At 49.9% G+C, this 26110-nt stretch overlaps 1 long non-coding RNA gene across 1 annotated transcript; it reads left to right on the top strand.

Annotated features, from left to right (window-relative positions):
- The first annotated feature begins 695 nt into the window (after nt 1-695).
- Nucleotides 696-20644, top strand: LOC136304548 (uncharacterized). Its single transcript, XR_010724650.1, has 4 exons — nt 696-785; nt 14926-15044; nt 15694-15805; nt 19900-20644. It is a non-coding gene; the product is annotated as an uncharacterized lncRNA (long non-coding RNA).
- Nucleotides 20645-26110: the final 5466 nt, after the last annotated feature.

Genomic DNA, 26110 nt, shown 5'->3' on the forward strand with positions numbered 1-26110 from the left:
ACAGGCATGCTTGCAAGGCTCACGGATGCTGGTGCTGGGAACTTGAGTGAGCTGCTTAGACCGGGGGGAAAACAATGCAGCCGTTGCCTATGCGATGTTAAGTTTAAGGTAATATCCCATATGATTTAGTTATTAAAACGCTGAAAGTTAGCAGTTAGGGATTCCTTCTGCTTTTGAAGGTAGGGTTTGCATGCAGTATGGAAGACAGACTCGTCCTCTGCACTTGCAGGCTTCCTGTCCTTATGCGTGTGTTCGATACTTGAGCTCCCTGTCCTGTGGGGAATGAATGGCCGCTGCTCTTCCAGTCACTAAAGTTTTTGCTGATTCAGTTAAGCCATTTGTCTCCAGTCTCTGCGTGGACCACATCCAATAGAAAAACTGCTTAGGAAAGAATCAGCCCGAACTGAACCATACTGGAGATTGTTAATCGCAAGTAGTGGCCTGTCTCCTTCCCCCATGGTCTTGCATGAGGAATCCCACTTCTGGAGGGGGTTCTGTAAATCTACTGTATTTTGGGTTTAGAAAGCATAATAATCATGGAAGAAAAATCAATGTTCTGGCTTGTGTTTGGGGTATCTGGTAATCTGCTTCTGTAGGAGTTCAGCGGGGCAGATGGGTTTGCAGAAGCTATTACCTTTCTCTGAAGCCGGTTTTGTTTTAACTGTTTACTCTTCCTCCAGTGCCGTGCGTTCCATGATCGTTTGCCCCTAGACGCGACGCTTTTCCTAGTCATGCCTAAGGAGCCAATTATCGAGTTGTCTGCAGCAGGAGATTCTGGTGAATCTGTAAGTACTGTGGGAGTTTTCTGTATGCTTAACTGTACCTGTAGATAGTTCCTCATTTACTAGACTCTTTCCCATCCCCCCTTTCCCCCTTGATAGGGCACAGTAGGCTACTTTGGGTTTTCTGGCGCTATCATCTCTTGCCTCTAGCTTGTAATGGAGTTGAGCTTTTTTTGACTAAAAGCAGTGCTATAAAGCAGTGCTGATCCCTGGGCATGTACTTCTGGTGCAAAATGCAGTGTTGTTTTGGAGTGCAGTCTGGTTCTTACTGTAGTGGTTTAGAGTCAGAGTAGTAGTACTTCTAACATGGCGAAGAGGGCTTGGGGTTTTTGGCAGGTCCGGGGCAAGGAAGGGCAAAGCTGGTTGAGAGGTGCTGGATGTTTTGCTTTTAGCTATGAAAGCCATGTTCAAAGACTTTGTACACCCATGCAAAAGGCCGCCTAAAGTTTATTTTCCTGCAGGATTGGTTCTGTTGCCTGAAGACACAACGGGGGCTTTAACCCGGAGACAGTGTCAGCTTCTGTGGCTGTTTTGTAGTCCTTTGCTGTCTAGCTTGAGAAAAATTGCCAAGCTCTCTTTTGCCCCTATAGCGTGCATAATTGGTCTTTGTAGCTTTGCTTGGAAAGCTTTAGTTGCTAGAGGTCGGACGGACATTAATTTGACACGCAAGGGTTGAACTGCTAGGAGTTGGCTAGCCTCTTTCTCTGGGTGGTTCTCTGCTCTCGTTCCTTCCCTTCCTGCCCTTTCCCCTCTTTATGTGTTCCTTTATTCTTTTTATTTTTTTTTTTTAATTTATGGGTTTGTACTTCCTTCTCCAGCTTCTTGGGCATGTAATGATTGTTGGCGAGATGTGTGTTGCTCACCTGGGCCTGACCAATGGATTCCGGATGGTTGTGGATGAAGGGCCCGAGGGTGGGCAGTGTGTCTATCGCATACATTTACCCATTCTGGGTGGCCGTCAGTTGGGCTGGCCGCCTGGCTAAGATTTTGGCACCGCAAGAGTTGCTGCACGTGTACAAATCGTCACTGAATGGATTTCGTCTGTTGCCCATCAGTCTAGCGGCTTTTGATGTGTAATTTTTTTTTTTTTTTTTTTGTTTTTGCCGTGTGTCTGTGGAAGGTAATAAAAGCTTTGAGCAGCAGTTGCACAATAAAGATTTGTCATGGGGATATCACCTCCGTCTTTCGTGTCTTACTGAGGGGAAGTACTTCTGCATGTTCAAAGGGTGTCTCCCCAGAATGCATGTGGAATGTTTCAGCCAGATAAGAGCATTTCAGAGATAGATGGTGATTTGCCTGTTTGTTTGAAGCGTGAAGCTGGAAGCCTTTAGCAGTCTCTCGCGTCTTGTAGCAAGCAAAGTCTTAGCTCTTTGGCAGTGGTAGACCAACGTACAGAAAGCCCATGTAGGCTGTTGCTAAAACTGTAGAAGATACTGTGTTCGAGGCTACATGCATGCTTTCCAAGGGTGGATTCACCATGGTGCACCGTGTTGGAAGCATCCACCTCCTGTTGGACCTGGGTGTCCTGGTTACAGGAGTAGGGTGCCAGTTTAGCACTATGTACACGTAAGCAAACTGTATTGTCCCACCCTCTATGTCATTCCTGATGAACTGCTAACGATGGATCATTGCAGTAGCTGCCCAGTGCACACCCAACACCTCAGGCTACAAGATGGGTGTTAAATGAGATAAGGAAAAAGAGGCAAACCCTGTGAGGCAGGATAGTGTTTCCTCACACAAATGACTCAGCCGTGATAACTCCCCTCTGGGGAAGCACCAGCACATTCCCACCCAGCCCGAGGGGTCATCTCTGCTAAGGGGCCATAATGGACTCCATGGCACTAGGATCATAGGCAGCTGCAGTGACTTAGACCATCAAAGACTCCCAAAATATCCCATGACTCACAGTATTGCATTCCTCCGCTGTGAAACTCCCTATCCGGGGGGAGGTACTGAGCATTCCCACCTGAACCTGAGCATCTATATAATCTTTGGGTTTGGGGACTTTGGGCACCACCACTCGACAGATCCGAAGGAGGAGCAAAGCTTCAACAGGACTGCCACCATTACTTCAACAGGACTGTGCCCACCGCTTGATAGGACTGTGACCATCGCTCTGACCAGCAGGGTGCCAGTTTATACTCTGACTTTGTGGGTTAAAACCAGTTCTCTCTGTATCATTGTATTTATTGTAAACTGTTTAGTAAATTGTAACTCCGACCTGTAATCTCTCCTGAGGCAGATGTGTGGGGTTCATTTCTCCTGACGGTTTACATTTAAACCAGCATGCGGGGTGATTGCCATAGGTTTTAGAAGTCTCTGGCACCTGGTGGAATTTTATGTCTCGCCTCTGTGGAAGTTTAAGGCAGATTTTTGGGAGGAAACCTCCTAAGGGGGGCCCTCCCTCCCCTCCCCCAACCGGTTCAGGGAAGAAAAAACCTCCTGTCTTGGTTTAGGAAGACAGGTATCTGCTAGGTAAAATTACAATCAGAGGCTCTTTGGCAAAGATTTGGGAAATAGGAATAGCAGTTCTTTACTAGTATGTAATACAAAGCAAACAAACACAAAAAAAACCTCCCCCCCCCCACCAAACAACTACAGCATTAATGACAAACGACAACAGTACCAAGAACCTTGAGGGCTTTGTTTCACAAAACCCAGGGCAGTTTGGTTTCAGTGTCCCTGCAGGATCCTCAGAGCACCAAGCTGAAACAGTGGAAATGTCCCGGGCTGGTAGCTGGGATGGCAGGGTGTCCCGGCAGGCAGGGGCAGGATGTCCCGGCAGCGCAGGGGGTGCAGGGTCACGCTGCAGCAAGAGGAGCAGCGCCGAAGAAGCCGAAGGCGAGGCAGAAAGCAGCCCAGCTTCCGCGAGTGGCAGAGAAAACTCAGGATTCAGGTCGAACCGGTGATAGTAGATTTCCCAGGACTGGATCCCTTTGGCCACAGTGAAACTCCTCCAGCCAGCAACAGCCATTCTCCGCTCGGCGTGCTTTGCGGCGGCTGAGCTCCTCGAGGAGCGGCAGACACGCGTCTCCCCGAACGCCGGAAAAAAAGAAAAAGCCCGCAGCTGCCTCAAGCTTTGTCTTTTACCTGCGTTATCTCCCCCTTCCACCTTTTGTCCACCTCTTTGTTTCGGTTAAGTACTCTCAAGTATCCAACACTTGGTCTCCTTGGTAACTTGTGGGGAAAAAAATTCTTTAGAGAAAGAAGGAACAAACCTAACCCCCAACATTATCCACCCCGAATTTTTTTCCCATACCAACATATTACATTGAGTTTTTAACTGTTAAAAATACATATATATATGCAAATATGGATACAGCCACATTGTCATGGGTAGTTCACCCCAAAACAAGGTCCCCTTGAGGTATGCATCGGGTCTCTCCATCCTTTTGCATCACCCACCAGGTGCAACCTGGTCCCTGAGCGAAGACAACCCCACGGATGGGATTGTCTTTGCTGGAGGCAGGATTAATCCAAACAGTTTTTCCCAGCATACCTCTCATGTGTACCACTGGAACCTTATCTCCGTCTGTCTTTTGCAAGGGCTCAGATTGGGCAGGACCTGCTCGGTTGGTGGAACCTCGAGTGTTCACCAACCAGGTGGCCTTTGCTAAATTAGTATCCCAATTCTTAAAGGTTCCCCCACCCAGTGCTTTCAAGGTAGTTTTAAGCAGGCCATTGCACCGTTCAACTTTCCCGGCCGCTGGTGCATGATAAGGAATATGGTACACCCACTCAATGCCATGTTCTCTAGCCCAGGTGCTTATAAGACTATTCTTGAAATGAGTCCCATTGTCCGACTCGATTCTCTCAGGGGTGCCATGTCTCCACAGGACTTGTTTTTCCAGGCCCAGGATGGTGTTCCGGGCAGTAGCATGAGGCACAGGGTAGGTCTCCAACCATCCAGTGGTGGCTTCCACTATGGTTAGCACATAACGCTTGCCCTGGCGGGTTTGGGGAAGGGTGATGTAGTCAATCTGCCAGGCTTCCCCATATTTATATTAGGACCACCGCCCACCATACCATAAGGGCTTCACCCGCTTGGCTTGCTTGATTGCAGCACATGTCTCACAGTCATGGATAACCTGAGAAATACTGTCCATGGTTAAATCCACCCCTCGGTCTCGGGCCCACTTATAGGTGGCATCTCTGCCCTGATGACCCGAGGCATCATGGGCCCATCGGGCTAGGAACAACTCTCCCTTGTGTTGCCAATCTAAATCTATCTTTGACACTTCTATCTTGGCAGCCTGATCTACCTGCTTGTTGTTTTGGTGTTCCTCATTAGCCCGACTCTTGGGAACATGGGCATCTACATGGCGGACTTTCACAGGCAGCTTCTCTACACGAGTGGCAACGTCCTTCCATTCATCAGCAGCCCAGATTGGTTTTCCTCTACGCTGCCAGTTGGCCTTTTTCCACCTTTCCAGCCAGCCCCACAGAGCATTGGCTACCATCCACGAATCAGTGTAGAGGTAGAGCTTTGGCCACTTCTCTCTTTCAGCAATGTCAAGGGCTAATTGAACAGCTTTGAGTTCAGCAAGCTGACTTGATCCCCCTTCTCCTTCAGTGGCTTCTGCAACCTGTCGTGTGGGGCTCCATACGGCTGCTTTCCACTTACGGTTCATTCCCACGATGCGACAGGAACCGTCAGTGAAGAGAGCGTAGTGTGTTTCTTCTGCTGGCAGTTGGTTGTATGGAGGAGCTTCTTCAGCTCGTGTCACTTGTACCTGCTCCTCTTCGTCCGTGAAACCGAAGTTTTCTCCTTCCGGCCAGTTTGTAATTATCTCCAAAATCCCAGGGCGATTTGGGTTTCCAATACGGGCACGCTGTGTGATGAGGGCAGTCCATTTGCTCCATGTGGCATCGGTGGCATGGTGCGTGGAGGGAGCCTTTCCTTTAAACATCCACCCCAGCACTGGTAGTCGGGGTGCCAAGAGGAGTTGTGCTTCTGTGCCAATCACTTCTGAGGCGGCTTGAACTCCTTCATAGGCGGCCAAGATCTCCTTCTCTGTGGGAGTGTAGTTGGCTTCAGATCCTCTGTAACTTCGACTCCAGAATCCCAGTCGTCGGCCTCGGCTCTCCCCTGGCACCTTCTGCCAAAGGCTCCAGGACAAACCGTTGTTCCCGGCTGCAGAATAAAGCACATTCTTCACATCTGGTCCCGTCCTGACTGGGCCAAGGGCTACTGCATGAGCAATCTCCTGCTTGATCTGGGCAAAGGCTTGTTGCTGTTCAGGGCCCCAGTGGAAATTGTTTTTCTTGCGGGTAACCAGGTAGAGAGGGCTCACGATCTGACTGTACTCAGGAATGTGCATCCTCCAAAAACCTATGGCTCCTAGGAAAGCTTGTGTTTCCTTTTTGCTGGTCGGTGGAGACATTGCTGTGATCTTATCAATGACCTCAGTGGGGATCTGCCGCCGTCCATCTTGCCACTTTACTCCCAGGAACTGGATCTCTCTGGCAGGTCCCTTGACTTTGCTCTTCTTGATGGCAAACCCGGCTTTCAGCAAAATCTGGATGATTCTCTCTCCTTTCTCGAACACTTCAGCTGCAGTCTTTCCCCACACAATGATGTCATCAATGTACTGTAGATGTTCCGGAGCCTCACCTTTCTCCAGTGCAGCCTGGATCAGCCCATGGCAGATGGTGGGGCTGTGTTTCCACCCCTGGGGCAGCCGGTTCCAGGTGTACTGCACGCCCCTCCAGGTGAAAGCAAACTGAGGCCTGCATTCTGCAGCCAGAGGAATGGAGAAAAATGCATTGGCAATGTCAATAGTGGCATACCACCTCGCTGCCTTGGACTCCAGCTCGTACTGAAGTTCCAGCATGTCCGGCACAGCAGCGCTCAGCGGTGGAGTCACTTCATTCAATGCACAATAGTCCACAGTCAGTCTCCATTCTCCATCAGACTTGCGCACAGGCCAGATGGGGCTGTTGAAGGGTGAGTGGGTTTTGCTGACCACCCCTTGGCTCTCCAGCTCACGGATCATGTTGTGGATGGGGATCACGGCGTCCCGATTTGTCCGATACTGCCGACGGTGCACTGTCGAGGTGGCAACAGGTACTTGTTGTTCTTCTACCTTCAGGAGTCCCACTGCAGATGGGTTCTCTGATAGTCCCGGCAAGGTGTTCAACTGCTTAATGTTCTCTGTCTCCACAGCAGCTATTCCAAAAGCCCATCTGAGTCCTTTAGGGTCTTTATAATATCCATTCCTGAGGAAGTCTATGCCCAGAATACATGGAGCCTCTGGGCCGGTCACAATCGGAAGTTTCTGCCACTCCTTCCCGGTCAGGCTCACCTCGGCTTCAACCAGAGTCAGTTCCTGTGATCCCCCCGTCACCCCGGCAATGGAAATCGGTTCTGCCCCCACATGTCCTGATGGCATTAGAGTACACTGCGACCCAGTATCTACTAAAGCTTCATATTTTTGTGGCTCTGATGTGCCAGGCCATCGAATCCACACAGTCCAAAAAACCCGATTTTCCCGTGCCTCTTCCTGGCTAGAGGCAGGGCCCCTCTAGCACTGGTTATTATTCCCTTCTTGGACATACATGGTAGAGGTTCCTTCGAGGGAATCTGACACAGCATTCCCACCTCCGTAATACCTGGCAGCTTGCTCATGAGAGGCTGAGGCTACCTTCATTCTAGTGGAACTCCCTCTGTTAGCGTTTCTCTCCTTGAGCTCACGTACCCGTGCTGCCAGGACAGAAGTAGGTTTCCCATGCCACGCTCCCATGTCCTCCCCATGGTCCCGCAGATAAAACCACAGGTCAGCTCGAGGGGTGTACCCTCTCTCTCTCGCTGGGGGATGTTGGGCTCTGATTCTGGGGCCTGTGACTCGCACTGGTGCTACATGGGAACTGTTCCTTCTCATCTCCTCTCTTATTTCCCTCATCTCCTCTTTGAGTTCCTTCACCACTGCAGAGACATGAGCCTGCATTGGGCCACTGATCATACTTTCATAATTTCTGAGCTTGTTGGCAACAGAACCCACTGTCTCTCGGTTATCCTCGGCATTAATTGTTGCGATGAATGTGGCGTATTGGGATGGTCCATGAGTTGCCAGATTCCACAACATGTGCCCTGTGCATTTAACCTTGTTGGGGTCATTATCATGCTGTCCGGTCCTCCCAAAAAGTACTTCCAATACTGCCACTTCTCTCAACTGTTGGATTCCTTCCTCAAGGGTCTTCCATCGCATTCTATTGTTGTGCTCTTGCATTCTGTCTCTGTGGACAAATCTCTCTCTCACACTCATTAGAAGTCGTTCCCAAAGGGGAAGGGGCCTTTGCTCTCTTACAAATACCTGATTTATACCTGAGTCCTGGGTCAAGGGTCCCAAATTCCTTGCTTCAGCACTATCCAGTTGCACACCTGTACCCATAAGGTCCCAGACTTGAAGTAGCCAGGCTGTATAAGCCTCACGTCCTCGTCGTGCAATATATTTTTGCAGATTACGTAGACTTTCATATGTCAGGGACTCAGTGATGATCTCAACCTGTGGCTCTTCTGTGGACTGTGAGGACCCTCCTTTCTTATCCTTAATACCAGGATCTGACGATTTCACTTTACACTTCCTTGTTTCCACAGGGGCGACTGCTGCTGGCTGTGGCTGCCCTTGTGGTTCAGCTGGAACCTGGACAGTTGTAACATCTGTGGGTTCCACTGCTGCACCATCAGTCTCCGCCTTCTCGGGGCAGGGGGAGGGTTTTTCATGAGCTGGGGAAATGTACTCCCTCAGCATCTGGCCCATCTCATGTATCTCTTTTACCAGAACCTCAACCCAATCCGGGTGGGTCCTTTCTGAGGCAGACTGTGGGGCAGAGTCAGGCTCTGGGGTATCATCCCTATTCTGTGGGGTAGGTATCAGGGTGGTTATCCAGGTCAATCTTCCCTTATCTCTGAATGCTAAATAGAATATGCATATTAGCAGCACCAGCCATTGTATGATATCATTAGCATTCAGAGAGGATTTAAACCCTTCAAAAACTGGTGGGGCAGACCCAAAGAGATGGGTAAAGGGTTGGGAAAAAGAAACTTCCCCCGGTGTCATTTCCTCACAGTAGGTACCATTGTTAAAGTAACTCCAAAAACACACAGTTAGTGTACGATAGCCCTGAATCCATGTGCCTGCCTTCCAGAGGAAATTAAAAATCCATGAGTTCTTCACCTTATTAAGCCATAAAATAAACTGGATGACAGTCACAGTAGCCTTAGTTATAGGGCCCATGTTTAGATAAGGGCCTTCAAATGGAAGGAATACAGCCACAACCACATGCCACCCTAAGTTAGACCACATGATGCAGCCTAATGAGGTTTTTATATCCAACGCACACAAAAGAAAGTACTAGGTTAGTTAAGAACTGCTATTTCTCTTCCCTTTTCTTTTCTCAGTGCCCTCAAGCCCCACACTTGGGCGCCAAAATCTGTCTTGATTTAGGAAGACAGGTATCTGCTAGGTAAAATTACAATCAGAGGCTCTTTGGCAAAGATTTGGGAAATAGGATTAGCAGTTCTTTACTAGTATGTAATACAAAGCAAACAAACACAAAAAAAACCTCCCCCCCCCCACCAAACAACTACAGCATTAATGACAAACGACAACAGTACCAAGAACCTTGAGGGCTTTGTTTCACAAAACCCAGGGCAGTTTGGTTTCAGTGTCCCTGCAGGATCCTCAGAGCACCAAGCTGAAACAGTGGAAAAGTCCCGGGCTGGTAGCTGGGATGGCAGGGTGTCCCGGCAGGCAGGGGCAGGATGTCCCGGCAGCGCAGGGGGTGCAGGGTCACGCTGCAGCAAGAGGAGCAGCGCCGAAGAAGCCGAAGGCGAGGCAGAAAGCGGCCCAGCTTCCGCGAGTGGCAGAGAAAACTCAGGATTCAGGTCGAACCGGTGATAGTAGATTTCCCAGGACTGGATCCCTTTGGCCACAGTGAAACTCCTCCAGCCAGCAACAGCCGTTCTCCGCTCGGCGTGCTTTGCAGCGGCTGAGCTCCTCCAGGAGCGGCAGACACGCGTCTCCCCGAACGCTGGAAAAAAAGAAAAAGCACGCAGCTACCTCAAGCTTTGTCTTTTACCTGCGTTATCTCCCCCTTCCACCTTTTGTCCACGTCTTTGTTTTGGTTAAGTACTCTCAAGTATCCAACACTTGGTCTCCTCGGTAACTTGTGGGGAAAAAAATTCTTTAGAGAAAGAAGGAACAAACCTAACCCCCAACACCTCCTCGGAGAGAAGTGGAAAGAACCCTGTTTATTAAACAGACAAAGCAGTCCCCAGCACAATAAATTGGACAATACCAGATGACTGGAGTTCCAGCATGTCTGGCACAGCAGCGCTCAGCGGTGGAGTCACTTCATTCAATGCACGATACTCCACAGTCAATCTCCATTCTCCTTCAGATTTTCGCACAGGCCAGATGGGGCTATTGAAGGGTGAGTGGGTTTTACTGACCACCCCTTGGGTCTCCAGTTCTCGAATCATCTTATGGATGGGGATCACAGCATCTCGAGTTGTTCTGTACTGTCGGCGGTGCACTATCGAAGTGGCAATTGGTACCTGTTGCTCTTCCCCCTTCAGAAGTCCTACTGTAGATGGATTCTTGGACAGTCCAGGCTGGGTGTTCAATTGCCGGATGCCCTCTGTCACTACAGCCGCTATGCCAAATGCCCACCTGAGTCCCTTTGGGTCTTTGAAATACCCTCTTCGGAGGTAGTCTATGCCCAAAATGCATGGGGCCTCTGGGCCAGTCACAATAGGGTGTTTCTTCCACTCATTTCCAGTCAGGCTCACATCTACTTCCACCAAAGTAAAATCCTGTGATCCCCCTGTCACACCAGCGATAGAGACAGATTCTGGCCCTACGTGTCTTGATGGCATTAATGTGCACTGTGCACTAGTGTCAACCAAGGCCTCATATTTCTGTGGTTCTGATGTGCCAGGCCAACGAATCCACACAGTCCAAAAAACACGGTTTTCCCTAGCCTCTACCTGGCTAGAGGCAGGGCCCCTCTAAGCCTGGTTATCCTTCTTTTCTTGGGCATATGTCTTAGAGGTTCCTTCAAGGGGGTCAGACATGTCATCATCATCATCATCATCATCATCATCATCATCATCATACCTGGCAGTTTGTCTACGGGCAACTGGAGCTGCTTCCCTTTTGGTGGAACTTCCTCTCTGAGTTTTTCCTTCCTTCACTTCACGCACCCGTTGTGCCAGAGCAGCAGTAGATTTTCCATCCCATCTCTTCATGTTTTCTCCACAATCACGCAGGAAACAACCACAGCTCAGCTCGTGGAGTGTACCCTCTCTCCCTATCTGGGGAACGCCTGCGTTGGGTACCAGAACCTCTGATCTGTACTGCCGAGATTTGGAGAAGGTCCTCTCTAATCTCCTCCCTGAGTTTCTTATGATTCTCCTCTATCTTATCTTCTAGTTTCTGGAGACGTGTTTCCACAGCTGCGATTCTGGCATGTGTTGGGCCATGCACAGCATCTGCATATGCCCGGAGCTTCTTTGCCATATCAAGCACAGTCTCCTCCGTGTCCTCCCGCTTCATTACTGCTAAAGCAGAAGAGTTTTCTTGTGGCCCAAGTCGTATAAGTTTTCGCCACATCACAGATGTACATGGTACCAAGTCTGGGTTCCTAGTGTTTATGACATCTGAGAAGACAATCTCTGCCACTGCCATTTCTCTCAAGCGTTGAATCCCTTGTTCTATGGTCTTCCACTGGGTTTGTTGCATACAGAGATCATCCGCACACAGGTATCTTTCTGCCACACTTCCAAGGACCCGTACCCAGAGACTGTGAGGATTAGCCTCTCTCATCATCTGTTGGTCGATGACTGGATCAAGTGACAGGGATCCCAAATGCCTCGCTTCAGTGCCGTCCAGAATTGTAGCCTCACCTGCAGCATCCCAAAGACGGACTAACCAACTAATTATAGATTCATCAGGTTGTTGCCTGTAGTCCTTTCTTAGGCCCCGAAGGTCCTTCAGGGAAAAAGAATCAATATTGGCTTCTGATCCTGTCCCCGATGCTTTGGCTTCTGATTTTGGTGAAGGTCCTTCTCCTGGGTCATCGTCGTCCACTGGTCGATCAGTTTTCTGTGTGTGCTTCTTTGCCGGAGCAACTGCCAGGGGCTTAGGTTTACTGTTCGATTTAGCTGCCGACTCAGGCTCAGGTTCTGATTTAGCTGCTGGCTTCATGACTGGGGTGTTGGCTGCAGCCTGAGTGACTGGGGTAGCTGTTGATTTGTATCCCTGCCGCCCTGCTTCTGTCTGCTGCTCTACAGTATCTAGCAGTGTGCGATAAGCATGTGCCAGGGCCCAGCTTACTGCAATGATCTTTTCCCCTTTAGAGGCATCATGGTACTTCTCTTTCAGGTATTTCCCCACCTTGGCTGGATTCTGAATTTGTTCACGTGGGAAGTCCCAGACTATAGGATCAGAAAATTCCTTCAGGAGTTGGCCCATATCCTCCCATTCTCCACACCACTCAGGATTTTCTACGTCTGGGTCTACTCCTGGGTCAGGGGTTTCATCAGCCCCTCTAGAAATCTCAGCCCTCATCCTAGAAAAGCTGCAGACTGTATAGAGGAAGCTTATCAGATTAAATACCAGAAAGATGGTCTCTCTGACACTTAGGGGAAACTGAACATTCTCCAATTTGTGGTGTAACAGATTTAGAGGAGAAGAAGGAAACGAAAGACTGCAACGCTTCATCCCCTGCTCCTCCTCCAACAAACAGGGTGAATAACCGTAACCATGAACCATACATACCAGGAAGAGATTCCAGAACCTTTATAAACTTCCTACATATCGTTATTACCAAGCCAAGGCCAATAGCTACTCTAATCTGTGTCCCTCTGCTGCAAAAACTACGTATTAGGGACAATACCGGAGCTATTTCTGGATGTGAAAATAAACCTAAGGACCACAAAGGTATTAGGACCTCAAAGAAGCCTAAGGACCCGAAACACATCAAGACCCCCACCCCAAGAGACATGAATTTAAACAACATAGCTACTGACTGCTTTATACCAATACAGAGTACTTGCAGCCAGAAACACAATCAGTACAGGGTTTTTTCCACTCTCTCGTGCCCCTCGTTTTTGGGCGCCAGAAAAGTTGCAGAAGTTTAAGGCAGATTTTTGGGAGGAAACCTCCTAAGGGGGGCCCTCCCTCCCCTCCCCCAACCGGTTCAGGGAAGAAAAAACCTCCTCGGAGACAAGTGGAAAGAACCCTGTTTATTAAACAGACAAAGCAGTCCCCAGCACAATAAATTGGACAATACCAGATGACAAGAACTTCGTGCCGCTCTGGAGAGATGACAGGATTAGAAAAGAAGTCCTTCCTGGAGGTGGTTGCTCTGTCTCAGTCCCTCTGGCACTGAGAAACGCTGCGCAGGATGGATCTTGGTGGGTTCCAGGTGCGGGCCCCGACGGCGCTCCCCCGAGTCCTCAGTCCAGAGAGATTTTAACAGTTCCAAGGGAAGACGAAAAAAAATGAAGAGAAAACAAAAAAAAAAAAGAAAAAGAAAATAATAAAAAAAAAAAACAGGAGGAGAGGAAAAAAAAGTGAAGCTTCTCCTCCTCTGCTAGCTACTGCCTAACTAACTACTGAAGGAAAAAAAAAATCTCTCCGTCCCTTGCCGTGTGTTGCTGAATCCGACTCTCAAGGCCAGCCGGCGGGGGAAAGTTTCTGAAAACAAACCGCGCGCCTCTCCCTTCCCGCTGCTCCCAGACCCAACACCAAAGGCACACAGGGTAATATCCAACAGAGACCCAACAGACAACTGGGGATACAAACGTCACAACGTCGCCCCAGGACACCTCGCAGGCAAGGTTGTGGATACTTAGCTCCAAACCGAAGAGAGCCAAGGCTTATGAAACCCAGATCCACTGTAGAATTGTGGGATCCTAGACCAGCCGAGGTGTGAAGGGACTTCGCAAGATCATCTGGTGCAGCCTTTTGTGGGAAAGGGAGCCTAGATGAGATTATTTAGCACCCTGTCCCGATCGCATCTTGAAAGCCTCCAGCAATGGGGACTGGTGCAACTTGTGCCTGTTGTCCCTTATCTTCTCCATGTGGCTCCCTTGAAGTACTAGAATACTGTGAGGAGGTTCCCCCTGAGCCTAGGCAGGTGCCTAACATTTTGCAACTACTTCCTTTGTCATTGCTAGCCTTCATGCAGCCCCTAGCTGCTTTTAGGTGTTCCTCCACAGCTTTTGGATCATGCTGAGCCCATTTGTCCGAGTATTTAGGACTTAGGCTTATTCCCTGCTTCTGTAAGTATTCAGTGATATCTTTTGCCATCCCTCCGACTATGCCAGTTGGTGCAAATGGGTGTTTTAGGTCGCTTAAAGAATCGCCGGAAAAGGCATCACAAAAGCAGGTGCTCCAGCCCTTTGAGCATCTTCATGGCCCTCCTTGGGACCCTCTCCAGTCTGTCTGCCTCTTTTTATTGAATTCTGGGGACCAGAACTGGACACAGTGTGGCCTGCAGGCATGGCCTCTGTGAGAAGAGGCCAGGGTCTGCTCTGCGCTAGACACAACTAGTTTTCACCAGCTAGGCACCAGACTCCCTGAGAGCCAAAGCCGAGCAACTCAGCAAAGCTGGTGGCACCCCTGTGTAAGCATATTTAAGAAAGGGTAAAGCGCTGCCTGGGGCAGGTATTTCCCTGCTGCCCTTAGATCTGGCAGGTGGCTGTGTCCTGAAGGAACTTTTTAATCTTATTTTCTCCTCCTGTCCTATTGAGGAGGGGTGGTGAGAGAACAGCTGGTTGGGCCCCTGGCAGCCAGCCAAGGTCTGACATCATAAAGCCTAAAAGGCATATTCTTCCATGCAGAAGGGGGTTGGTGGTTTAGAGATTTTAGGAACAGGAAAATTAATTAGGGGCTGAATGTTGATTTGAGTGAAGGGCAGGTACCAATCCGTCTTCTATAACTGCAATTTCCGCAGCAGAGGACAGCTGAGAATCAGGCCCCAGTGATGCTGGTTTGGGTGTTGCTAAGATGGAGTTCATTTCCCCATAGCAGCTCTCACAGTGCCGTGTGTCACGTGAAAAAGGGAGGCTTCCTCGACCCCTAGTGTGGGGAGATTTACTCAGTCTTTAGTGTTTAATTTGTCTGTGTTTCAGGAAAGTCGAGACCGTTGTGCCCGACCAGTCTGTCAGCATCCCGTTGGGAGGATCCTTCACTGAGCAGTCCTACTGGATCAGAGGGTGGTTCGACTGACTTAGGGAAACACACCAACAGTGTAAGGGAGACCCCTCAGCAGGTCTTCCCCTTTACCCATTGTGTTACCTGCTGCTGGCGACTGGTAGCGTCCGCCAAGGATTCACACTAGCAGTTTGTGGAATGACACTCTTTATTAATATAAATTGTGACAGGTTAAGTTTCGAAGATTGTCGGTGATAGTGTCTGATTGCAAAAATATGTTTGAAGGAATATACAGACAAGCTCTAATCCCCAATAAAATGTTCAGCATGCATAGAGTATGATTCTTATCCAATAGGCATCTCTATGGGGGAGAAGACAGGTTCAGCCCATCAACTGATCCCAGCAGCTATGATGGAGTCTTCCCTACCTTTTCCCCATTCTCGACTTATTTTTATACAATTTCTGTGTGTTTAGGTGGAGCTTGAGTGACTCTAGTCAATACATACCTTTGTTACTGATTGGTGTAAAATTCTCTTGCTTTGCTTTTAAAGATACGGTCAAAAAGAACATAGAGCGCATGCCCAGTGAGGGGTGGTTGCACTTTGGAGGTGGGTAACTTTGGGATGGAGGTGTGCGTTAATATTATTATTGGGCTTTAATGAAGCAAGTTGATCTAAGGAGAGAGATTTCGCCACAGTTGCTGGCTCAGCAGTAAAGCATCTTCCCCTATCTCCCCTGGTTGACAGGTGGTATGCGGTTTATCAGCTGCAAAGTCCCATCGAGTTCCCTTCCCTGCAAGGATTTCTGCAGAGCCTGGCCTTCGCTCCGCTCCACCCTCCATTCCATCCCCCTTAGCAGGTGCGTGTGTATGGGGAATCATCACGGAATAGGTTTCAAGTCATGCCAACTGCATTCCATCCGGGGAGCAGCAACTGTGATTTACCCTATAATTCCCGTACTGTTATAACTCCTGTAAGGATGTTAATATAACTCCTAAGTTTCCTCTAATTGAATCCCCAGTTACCGGTCCACAGGGTCCCCAGTCATTTTCCCACACCGTGCTTTGCATTGGTAGCTAGAAAGGTGTTGATAACACACCAGTGTTTTGGCTACTGCTGAGCGGTGTTGGCACAGCATCAGCGCTGTCTCTGCAACATTCTGCCCCAGCACCGTCAGGCTGGGGGTGGGCAAGATCCTAGGAGGAGACACAACCAGGACAGCTGACCCAAACTGGCCAGAGGGATATTCCACACCATATGACGTCAGCTCAGAAATAAAAGCGAAGCAAAGGAGGAGGAGGGAAAGGGGGGCATTTCTTATTTACAGTGTTTGCCTTCCGGAGAAACTGCTACATGTGCGGAAGCCCTGCTTCCCGGGAAGCGGCTAGACAGTGCTTGCTGATCAAAACTGGACAATAAATTTGGTTTTTTTCCCTCTCCTTGTTCATGCACAAACTTTCACTTTTGCTTTAGTAAACTGCCTTATCTCAATCTGCAAGTTGTTTTTCATCTCTCCTGTCCAGCTGGGAAGGGGGAGTGATAGAGTTGTTTGGTGATCACCTGGCATCTAGCCAAGATAAACCCACACCAGTCCTTTTTGGTTCCTAACGCGGGCTGAGACAACGGCAGTTATATATCTTGCATGGTATAGTAATATTAGTTACTGAGTAGCAAGCTCCTGTGCGGGACATGGAGTTTGTCAGGTACGCTTCTTATGTCTTGGTTTGGTTGAGTTTGGGAACATGTGCTTTGCTATGACATTGATGGCTTTGTTGTGCTGGGGGAGCTATTTTCTGGGGACAGTGAGGGAATCCCTGTCCCTCTCCCTATCTGGGACTGATGTAGATTGTTTCAGAATGCAGGCTGCCGCATTCCTTGTTCATCCTTACGTGAAGCTGTTGAATGCTATTAATACTATTAACTAATACTGTTGGCACACTATGGGGTTTGTGGAATCTGGTGTCATCCTGGTGTAAGACAAAACAAACTGTAGGTGAGGAGGTATTGAAATGTGCCCTGAAGCGGCTGGTCGCTGGATGGCAGTGTGTGTGGAAGGATTTGGGCAGGTTCCTAGAGTGGTTATCACCTCCCATTGCCGGGGACTTTACAGCTGAACAGGCAATGGACCCTGGCAAACTGACGCGTCACCTGATAGAAGGGTGCCTTGCCTGACCCAATGAAACCCAGCAGCTTCTCGCCCTGTACGGGGGCCTGGCCTGTGCCCCTTGAGCCACAGTTCAGTGCTCTCAGAGGAGTGTGGCTGAGGCAGGGACCCAAACTGCATTTGAGGACACTATGGCCGAGCTAGGGACCCAAACAACAACAGCTACAGTAATTGCCCCCAGAAGTGACAAAGAAAAGGCGGATAAGGAGAGCCAAGGAGCGATCAGCAAGACTCACTGACCTTTTAGTAGTCCCATGTGGCCAGTGCAAATGTCTGATGGAGGGTGGAGGGATACCCGTAGGCCATTGTGGCCCGAATGAAGTAATGCCCTCACTGAGTGCTGCTGTACCGGACATGTTAGAGCTCTAATATGAAGTGGAGTCGAAGGCTGCCAGGTGGTATGCTGCACTTGGCATTGTCAATGCATTCTTCTCAATTCCTTTGGCAGCAGAGTGCAGGCCACAGTTTGCTTTCATGTGGCAGGTTGTCCAATACACCTGGAATCGACTGCCCCGGGGGTGGAAACGCAGCCCTACCATCTCTCATGGACTGATCCAAAGCGTACTGGAAATGGGTGATGCCCCTGAACATCTACAATACGTTTGTGGCATCATTGTGTGGGGCAGTGAGGCAGAAGGAGTGTTTGAGAAGGGAAAAAGAATAGTTCAGAATGTTCTGAAAGCTGGGTTTGCCGTAAAGAGAAGCAAGGTCATGGGACCTGCACGGGACATCCAGTTCTTGGGCGTCAAATGGCAGGATGGCTGCCGTCATGTGCCTATGGATGTGGCTAGCAAGATAGCAACTATGTCTTCACCAGCTAAGAAGACGGAAACACAGGCTTTCGCAGGCCGCCTGGGGTTTTGGAGAACGCATATTCCACGTTATAGTCAGCTTGTGAGGCCCCTCTATCGAGTGACCCAGAAGAACCATTTTGAATGGGGCCTTGAGCAACAACAGGCCTTTGAGCAGATCAAAGAGGAAGTAGCTTGCGTGGTAGCTCTTGGGCCTGTTCAGACTGGACCAGCCCTGCAAAATCTACTCTACACTGCAGCTGGATAGCATGATCTCTCTTGGAGCTTCTGGCAAAGGACATCAAGAGAAACCCGAGGTCGACCATTAAGGTTTTGGAGCCGGGGTTATCGAGGATCAGAAGGCCCACTACACTCCAGCTGAAAAAGAAATATTAGCAGCGTATGAGGGGGTTTGAGCATCCTCAGAAGTTGTTGGGAAAGAAGCGTGTCTCCTCTTGGCACTGCAATTTCCTGTGCTACACTAGATGTTCAAAGGAAGCATCCCTTTGACACATCGGGCAAACAGTGCTACATGGAGTAAGTGGATGGGAAGCACTGATCACACAATGAGCTTGACTGGGGAAACCCAATTGCCCGAGAATCCATGAAAGCAGGCAGAGATTTTGGAGGATTTCTTTGAAAGGTCACTCGTGCTCAAGAAGCACCACCATATAATGAGTTATCAGGAGATGAAAGAGGCCATGCTCTCTTTTCTGATGGGTCCTGCCTTGTGGTAGGAAACCATCAGAGGTGGGAAGCTGCTGTGGGGAGTCCCACACAACGAATAGTTGAGGCCGCTGAAGGAGAAGAAAAGTGGCCTGTACTGTGTCTCTATACTGACTCCTGGATGGTGGCTAATGCCCTATGAAGATGGCGTCAGCAATGGAAGAAGGCCAATTGGGAGTGCAGGGGTAAACCCATCTGGGCTGCTGTGTTGTGGCAGGGCATCACTGCACGGATAGGAAACATGGCTCTGAAGGAACGTCACGTAGATGCTTACATGCCCAAAAGCCACGCCACTGAGGAACATCACAACAATGAACATCCAGATAAGGCTGCCAAAATTGAAATAGCTCAGGTGGACTTTGACTGGGAGCAGAAGTGTGAACTCTTTACAGCCCGATGGGCCCATGAAACATCAGGGCATCTAGGAAAAGATGCAACCTACAAATGAGCTTGTGATCGAGGGGTGGATCTGATCACGGAGGCTATCGCACAGGTCACCCATGAATGTGAAACGTGCCGCAATCAAGTGAGCCGCATGAGTAAAATCTCCTCGGAATAGATGGCCAAAGTGGGTTTTAAATATGGTGAGGCCTGGCAAATTGACTGTATTGGCCCACTGCCATGAACACACCAAGGCAAGAGCTTACATACTCATCATGGTAGAGGCAACTACTGGTTGGCTGGAAAAATACCCTGTGAACCATGCTAACCATTGCTCGAAACGCTCTCTGAGGCCTTGAGAGACATATTTTGTGGTGACATGGTACCCCAGAAAGAAAGTCATCAATGAGTCTCATTTATGAAATAGCCTCATAAACTCTTAGGCAAAGAAACGTGCACTGAGTGTGCATGTGACATCCCTTATCACCCACAAGCCTCTGGAAAGATTGAGAGGTCTGATGGACTGCTGATGACTATGTCCAAGAGGGTTAGGCCATGCGGCATGGAAGCACTGGGATGCAAATTTAGCAGAAGCCACTTGGCTGGTTGACACCAGAAGATCTGCTCACTGCACTGGTCCTGCCCAAAGAAAACCCCTACATACTGTGGGGGGAGATAAGGTCCCCACACCACACACAGGGAAGTGGCTAAGGAGGTCGGTGTGGAATCCTCCTCCCATGGGAAAAGGAAAACCCATTAATGGGATTGTCTTTGCTCAAGGGCCTGGGTGTACTTGGTGGGCAATGCAGAAGGATGGGGAGACCCGGTGTGTACCTCAAGGAGATTTAACCTTGGGGGGAAAATAATCTGTGTGTAAATTGTATGTTGCAGGAAGTAAAGTAGCAGGAGTGACATGAACCGACGATGAGTGAATTTTACGAGGAGCGAGGAGAGTGCGACGATAGCCCAGGCAGGGCCGGTGTCGGTGCCGAACGATCGAGTGTGTCGCTTCTGTCCCGAGCACCCATCTTGATGGAATGGAGCCCGAGTCATGGCCTGTTTTTTAAACACCTGGAGGGGTGAAGGAAACCCACGAAATGGGAAACTAATATCTGTCTTTGAAAGGAAGGGGAACGGTAGTTAATGAAAATGTATACGTGTGTGGGGCATAAAGATGGTTTGAGCATGGAGTTTAAGTTGTAAGCGTTGGTAAGAAGGGATTCCAGTCATGACAAATACAATGGAATAATTAGAAGACCTATATATAGACATATATATATATATATCAAATTCTGTGCGATCTGAGTATGATGGAAATGGTGTGAAGTAAGGGGTGGAGATTGTACTGGGTGTGGCTGAGATGGAGTTCATTTTCCCCATAGCGGCCATCAGTGCCATGCTTTGCATTTGTATCTAGAAAGGTGTTGATAACACATCGCTGTTTTGGCTACTGCTGGGCAGTGTTGGCACAGCATCAGCGCTGTCTCTCCAACATTCTGCCCCACATCAGTAGGCTGGGCGTGGGCAAGATCCGAGGAGGAGACACCACTAGACCAGGTGAGCCAAACTGGCCAGAGGGCTATTCTGTACCATATGACTTCAGCTCAGAAATAAAAGCTAAGTTAAGGAGAGGGAAGGGGGGGGGGCGGGGGGGGGGGGGGGAGGGAAGGGAGCACATGCGTTATTTGCAGCGTTTGCCTTTCGGAGCAACCCCTACGCGTGCTGAAGCCCTGCTTCTTGGAAAGTGGTCGGACAGTGCTTGCTGATGGGAACCAGAGGATATAATATTTGTTTTTCCTGTTTGCTTTTTCGTGCAAAAACTTTCTCTTTTCCTTTAGTAAACTGCCTCATCTCACCCTGTGAGTTGTTTTCCATCTTATTTTCTCTCTGTGTCAAGCTGAGAAGGGGGAGTGATAGAATGGCTCTGTGGGCACCTGGCATCCAGGCAAGGTCAACCCACCACAGATGCTTTTGATGCCGTGCAGGTGTTGTAGGATAAAGGCACTGATAATGCGGGTAAATAATTGGCTGCGGAGCTGGTGCTTGCAACAGCGTTCTGGGTTCTATGAGCATGGGACGCTGTTTTTGGATCAGCATCTGCTTGGGAGAGCAGGGCTCCACCTCACTAAGCGGGACAAAGATATTTCTGCCAGTAGGATAGCTGACCTCATTAGGAGGGCTTTAAACTAAAAGTGAGGGTGCGAGGAGGGAGAGGGAGAGAATAATCAGCAGCCCTGTGTGGGAGTGATGGATAGGGTCAATGAGCAAAGGGCAGGGCAAGAGTTCCAGTACCTGGAAGTCCCCCTTAGAACCCCAAGGCAGCGGTGGATGTCATAGCTGCAAGTGTGCCCAGCAGTAAGATCTCCTTGGACAAGCAAGTTTTGAAAGAGGAGTTCGGCAGGAAGCACGGAATCCGGGTACACGGACGGGAGTTCGATGCCAGGTATTGTACGCTGTCCCAGGCTGAGCGACGGCCTGCCTTCAGACTGCACGAAAGGAAGGTAAGCCAGAATGTAACCTCGGGGTGACTGACATAAGTAACTCCTGAGATGAAGGAGACCAGATGCATTTCTGTGCTCAGGGTAGAAGGAAGAACCCTCCCCCATCTCCTGAAGTGCCCCTACATAACAGCCAGGATGCTCCTGGTTTGGAGACTGAAGAGCACATGAGTAACGGACAGGACCCAGGACAAAGCCAACGATGCAAAGCTGACCTAACCACCTGCCCACGTTAGAACCAGTGCGACCAGAGAAGCACATAAAGGTATTAGTAATTGGAGATTTCCTCCTGAGAAACACCGAGACACCCATTTCCCACCCAGACGATTTCTCTAGAGAACTCTGCTGCCTACCAGGAGCTCGCATTCGTGATGTCACTGAGAGGCTGCTGAGGCTGGTGAACCCTAGAGATCATCATCTGCTCCTACTCTTCTCTGTAGGGTCTGATGAGGCAACTTAGAACCCTCCCAGGAGTCTATTAAGTCTGTAGGAGCGATGTTAAAAGGATGGGGAGCACAGGTGCTGGTCTCCTCTTTTGGTGTCTGGTCTGAGGAAGGGGTCCAGCAAGGAGGAGGCGGACCAAAGAGCTGAATGCCGGGCTGCGTAGCTGGTGCCATACTCAAGGTTTTGGCTTCTATGGTCATGGATCTACCTTTAAGAAGCCGGGTCTGTTGGGAGCTGATGGGATTCACGCGACCAAGTGGGGCAAGATCGTCTTGGCCAGTTAGCTGGTTAGACTTACAAGGAGGGCTTTAAATGAGACTCAGCGGGGAAAGACGATGGAGTTTTGAGCAACAGGGAAGAGCCTGGGGCTGGTGATGCGTTAGGAACCAAGAGGGGAATACTTGAGAAATGCTGCAAAGGAATTGGGGCTTGATCCTTGTCCAAGAAAGTGACGCAGTCAACAGCCCAGCGGAAGTGCCTCTGTACCAATGCATGCAGTATGCATAAGAAAGAGGAGCTGGAAAGCACTGTGCAGCCGGAAAGCTAACAATGTAATCACGACAGTAAAGATGTGCTGGGACAACTCCATGACTGGAGCTCCGCAATCAATGGCTATAAAGTGGTCAGAAGGAAAGAGAGGCGGAGGTGGCCCTCTATGTAAGCCAAAAATAAGAGGGATTTCCTGTACAGAGCGGTCTTTGAAAGGCAGCGATGAACAGGTTGAGAGCTTATGGGTGAAAATTAGAGGCCACGCTGTTGCGTTAAGAGTAAGAAATTTGGCAGAAAATAAAGCCCCTTGCGTTCCAGCTGGTCCTCAGAGATCAGAGGGACTGGGTGGGGTTAGACCTAATTTCCGATTACAACCAATTCAGCACTGTGAGTCTGGTTGCCTTCTCTAAGGACCTTTGCGAGCGCAGATTCAGGAATAGAGTGGTTTTCTGAAGTTACAGAAGTAGAGATTTGGAACTGCCATTGAGAAATGCACTAGATGTGGTAGAACTCTAGTAACATCATGCTAAGCCATGCAATACTAATAATAGCAATGGTATGCAGAAGCTTCCCAAGAGGGCGTCCCCACTTTGGAGGAGGGAGAATAGAACAGACCGGCGACTGTCTCCGACATCTCTTGGGAATTCCTGCTCCCTAGCTGAAATTCCTACCCTCCTTATATACAGCCCAATCTTCTCCTCCTTACGTACAGCATGATCTAATTGGAGAGCTGAGTAATATAATCATATATGTGGTAGCATGTACTTCAGTAAGCTTATTAGCATATGCATGAGTGTGCATTTTAATACTTAAATGACCCTTAATCAGGCAAAGGTTACTTTTTTGGCCTTGTGTCTTGGTTTAGGAAGACAGGTATCTGCTAGGTAAAATTACAATCAGAGGCTCTTTGGCAAAGATTTGGGAAATAGGAATAGCAGTTCTTTACTAGTATGTAATACAAAGCAAACAAACACAAAAAAAAACCTCCCCCCCCCCACCAAACAACTACAGCATTAATGACAAACGACAACAGTACCAAGAACCTTGAGGGCTTTGTTTCACAAAACCCAGGGCAGTTTGGTTTCAGTGTCCCTGCAGGATCCTCAGAGCACCAAGCTGAAACAGTGGAAAAGTCCCGGGCTGGTAGCTGGGATGGCAGGGTGTCCCGGCAGGCAGGGGGTGCAGGGTCACGCTGTAGCAAGAGGAGCAGCGCCGAAGAAGCCGATGGCGAGGCAGGGCCTGGACCAGCTCCCCGCGGGTGGCCGGGAAAACTCCGGATTCAGGTCGACCCGGTGATAGTAGATTTCCCAGGACTGGATCCCTTTGGCCACAGTGAAACTCCTCCAGCCAGCAACAGCCGTTCTCCGCTCGGCGTGCTTTGCGGCGGCTGAGCTCCTCGAGGAGCGGCAGACACGCGTCTCCCCGAACGCCGGAAAAAAAAAAGCACGCAGCTGCCTCAAGCTTTGTCTTTTACCTGCGTTATCTCCCCCTTCCACCTTTTGTCCACCTCTTTGTTTCGGTTAAGTACTCTCAAGTATCCAACACTTGGTCTCCTTGGTAACTTGTGGGGAAAAAAATCTTTAGAGAAAGAAGGAACAAACCTAACCCCCAACACCTTGGTTTCCTTCAAAGTTCCGCTCTTGAGACTCCTTTCCATTTCCTGCCGTTCATCAGAGCCAAAAGACGACTATCCTAGCTGCCCATGAACTCCTCCTCCAGCCATATTGTCCTTTCTTGACGTCAGCTATGTGGATCTCCATCAGGAAAGATAACGTGGAGGGTACACGGTTTAGGCCATATATCGTAAGCCTTAGCCCTTTCCTGGCTCCGTGGTCATCATCTCACACAAGCCAACAAAGGAAACCTTGTGGTTGGTATCTACTATAGGCCACCAGATTAAGAAGATGAGGTCGACATAAGAAATCAGGCAAGTTAGGCAGGAGAGGAGCGTGGCAGAGTAACGGCCTTCTCTTCTGGTTGAGCCGAAGCACAAAGTGGAAATGCATAGGTAGTGGAAGCAGGGACACGCATTCTGGGACGAATCTAAAGATGCCACCCAGGTCTGTGGGGATGGGATCAGAAAAGCTAAGGCAAAACTGGAGTTGAGTTGGAAAGGGGATGTAAAGAATCATAAGATGGGCTTCCACAGGTGCGTTGGTCAGAAAATAGGACTAAAGAAAGCGTACGCAACCCACAGTCCCCTCCACTGATAAATAAGCCAGGGGGTCTAGTGGCCAGCAACATGGAGAAGGCTGTGGTACCCGGCGAGTCATTTTCCTCTGTTTTCACTGGCACGGTTACCAAACCTCTTGAGACCCTGAACCTCAAGGCAGGGACTTGGGGAACAAAGTCCCTTCCATCAAAGGAAACGGTCTGTTTTGAGACCACCCGAGGAACCTGTGGATACACAAGTCCTGCACCTGGGGAGGCACAACCCCATGCACCAGCACATGCTGGAGGTCGATCGGCTGGAAAGCAGCTTTGCAAAATAGGACAACGTGCCCTTGCCGCAAAGGCGGCCAAGGATATCCTTAGCCCAATATAGAGGAAAGCAGGGTTTATATATGTTACAAGACAGTTGTGTGGGCCATTCAAGGTGCTCGCTGTCCCTGGGGCTGCAGGGCACCACAGACCACCCTTGGGCAGCTTTGAGGGCACTGCCTATTTTTCTACAAGCCTCCTATCCAGCTTAACGCAAATCCTACTATCTTGAGCCCTCAAGCCAGCAGTGCCGAGTGCACGCTTTGTATTTTATTTGCTTCCAGGAGACGTGCAGCTTAGAAACGTCTGCAGTGGAAGTGGGGCTTTCAGCAAACAGCGTAGAGACAGTGCTGTTGGTTTTTCAAAATGTCCTGAGAAGTTAAGGCCAGGCCTGCCCTGCCCTGCCCTGGCCAAAGCAGTCATTTGACTGGAGGGAGCAGCACCAAAAAGGCACAGGCACCTTTGGGGTGCACTTGATGCGGTAACAAACAACAAGAAATAGTACTTGTAGCTACTACAGCCTCTTCTGCGACCTCGTGGCCCGCCCTCAGGGTCGCAGCACTACACGGGGCAGATCCCTCCGCGCCCCGCGGGCACCAGGTCGACGAGGGCGGACCCGCCAAGGGGGCGGGCAAAAGCGAAAAAGACAGGCGAGACAGCAAATCGAGACGCGGGCCACGATCCGGCCGCCCAATGGGCGCCGCGGAGGGCCCGGCTTAGTGGAGGAAGTGTCGGGGCGGACACGGGCGTTGTCCTTGGCTGAGGAGAGTGTCGGGGTGCTGGCCTCTCGCCCTGGTGGCGCCACTCCCGTCTTCGGAAAGTTCATCGGCAAGGCGTTTCTCTGGTATCGTTAGCGACGAGGACGAGGAGGTAGCCGCGCCTTTGCTCTCTGTGCGCGGTTCCTCTTCCCGTCCCCCTCCTCCCGCGCTTGCGGGCATCTGAGCCGAGGACACCGGGCGCGCGGCAGGGCGTGCGGCGGCGCTCATGCTGCGGGTGGGTGGGTGCAGGGGCGCGGGACGGACGGGGCGTCTCTGGGTTGTGGCGCTCTCTACTGCACCATCCCCATAGCTTGTTCTGTGCCCCACCCGCAGCCTTCCGGCTGCCGCGGGCGTACTGGGTTGCTGGTGTTGTCCGGACTCGCCTCGCATCCCACCCCCACCGTGTCGTGTGCGCGCGTAGAGAAGGACCTC

This window comes from Chamaea fasciata, unplaced genomic scaffold (assembly GCF_029207755.1).
Source record: "Chamaea fasciata isolate MVZ Bird 193981 ecotype frontalis unplaced genomic scaffold, bChaFas1.0.hap1 SCAF_120, whole genome shotgun sequence".
Taxonomy (NCBI): Eukaryota; Metazoa; Chordata; class Aves; order Passeriformes; family Sylviidae; genus Chamaea; species Chamaea fasciata.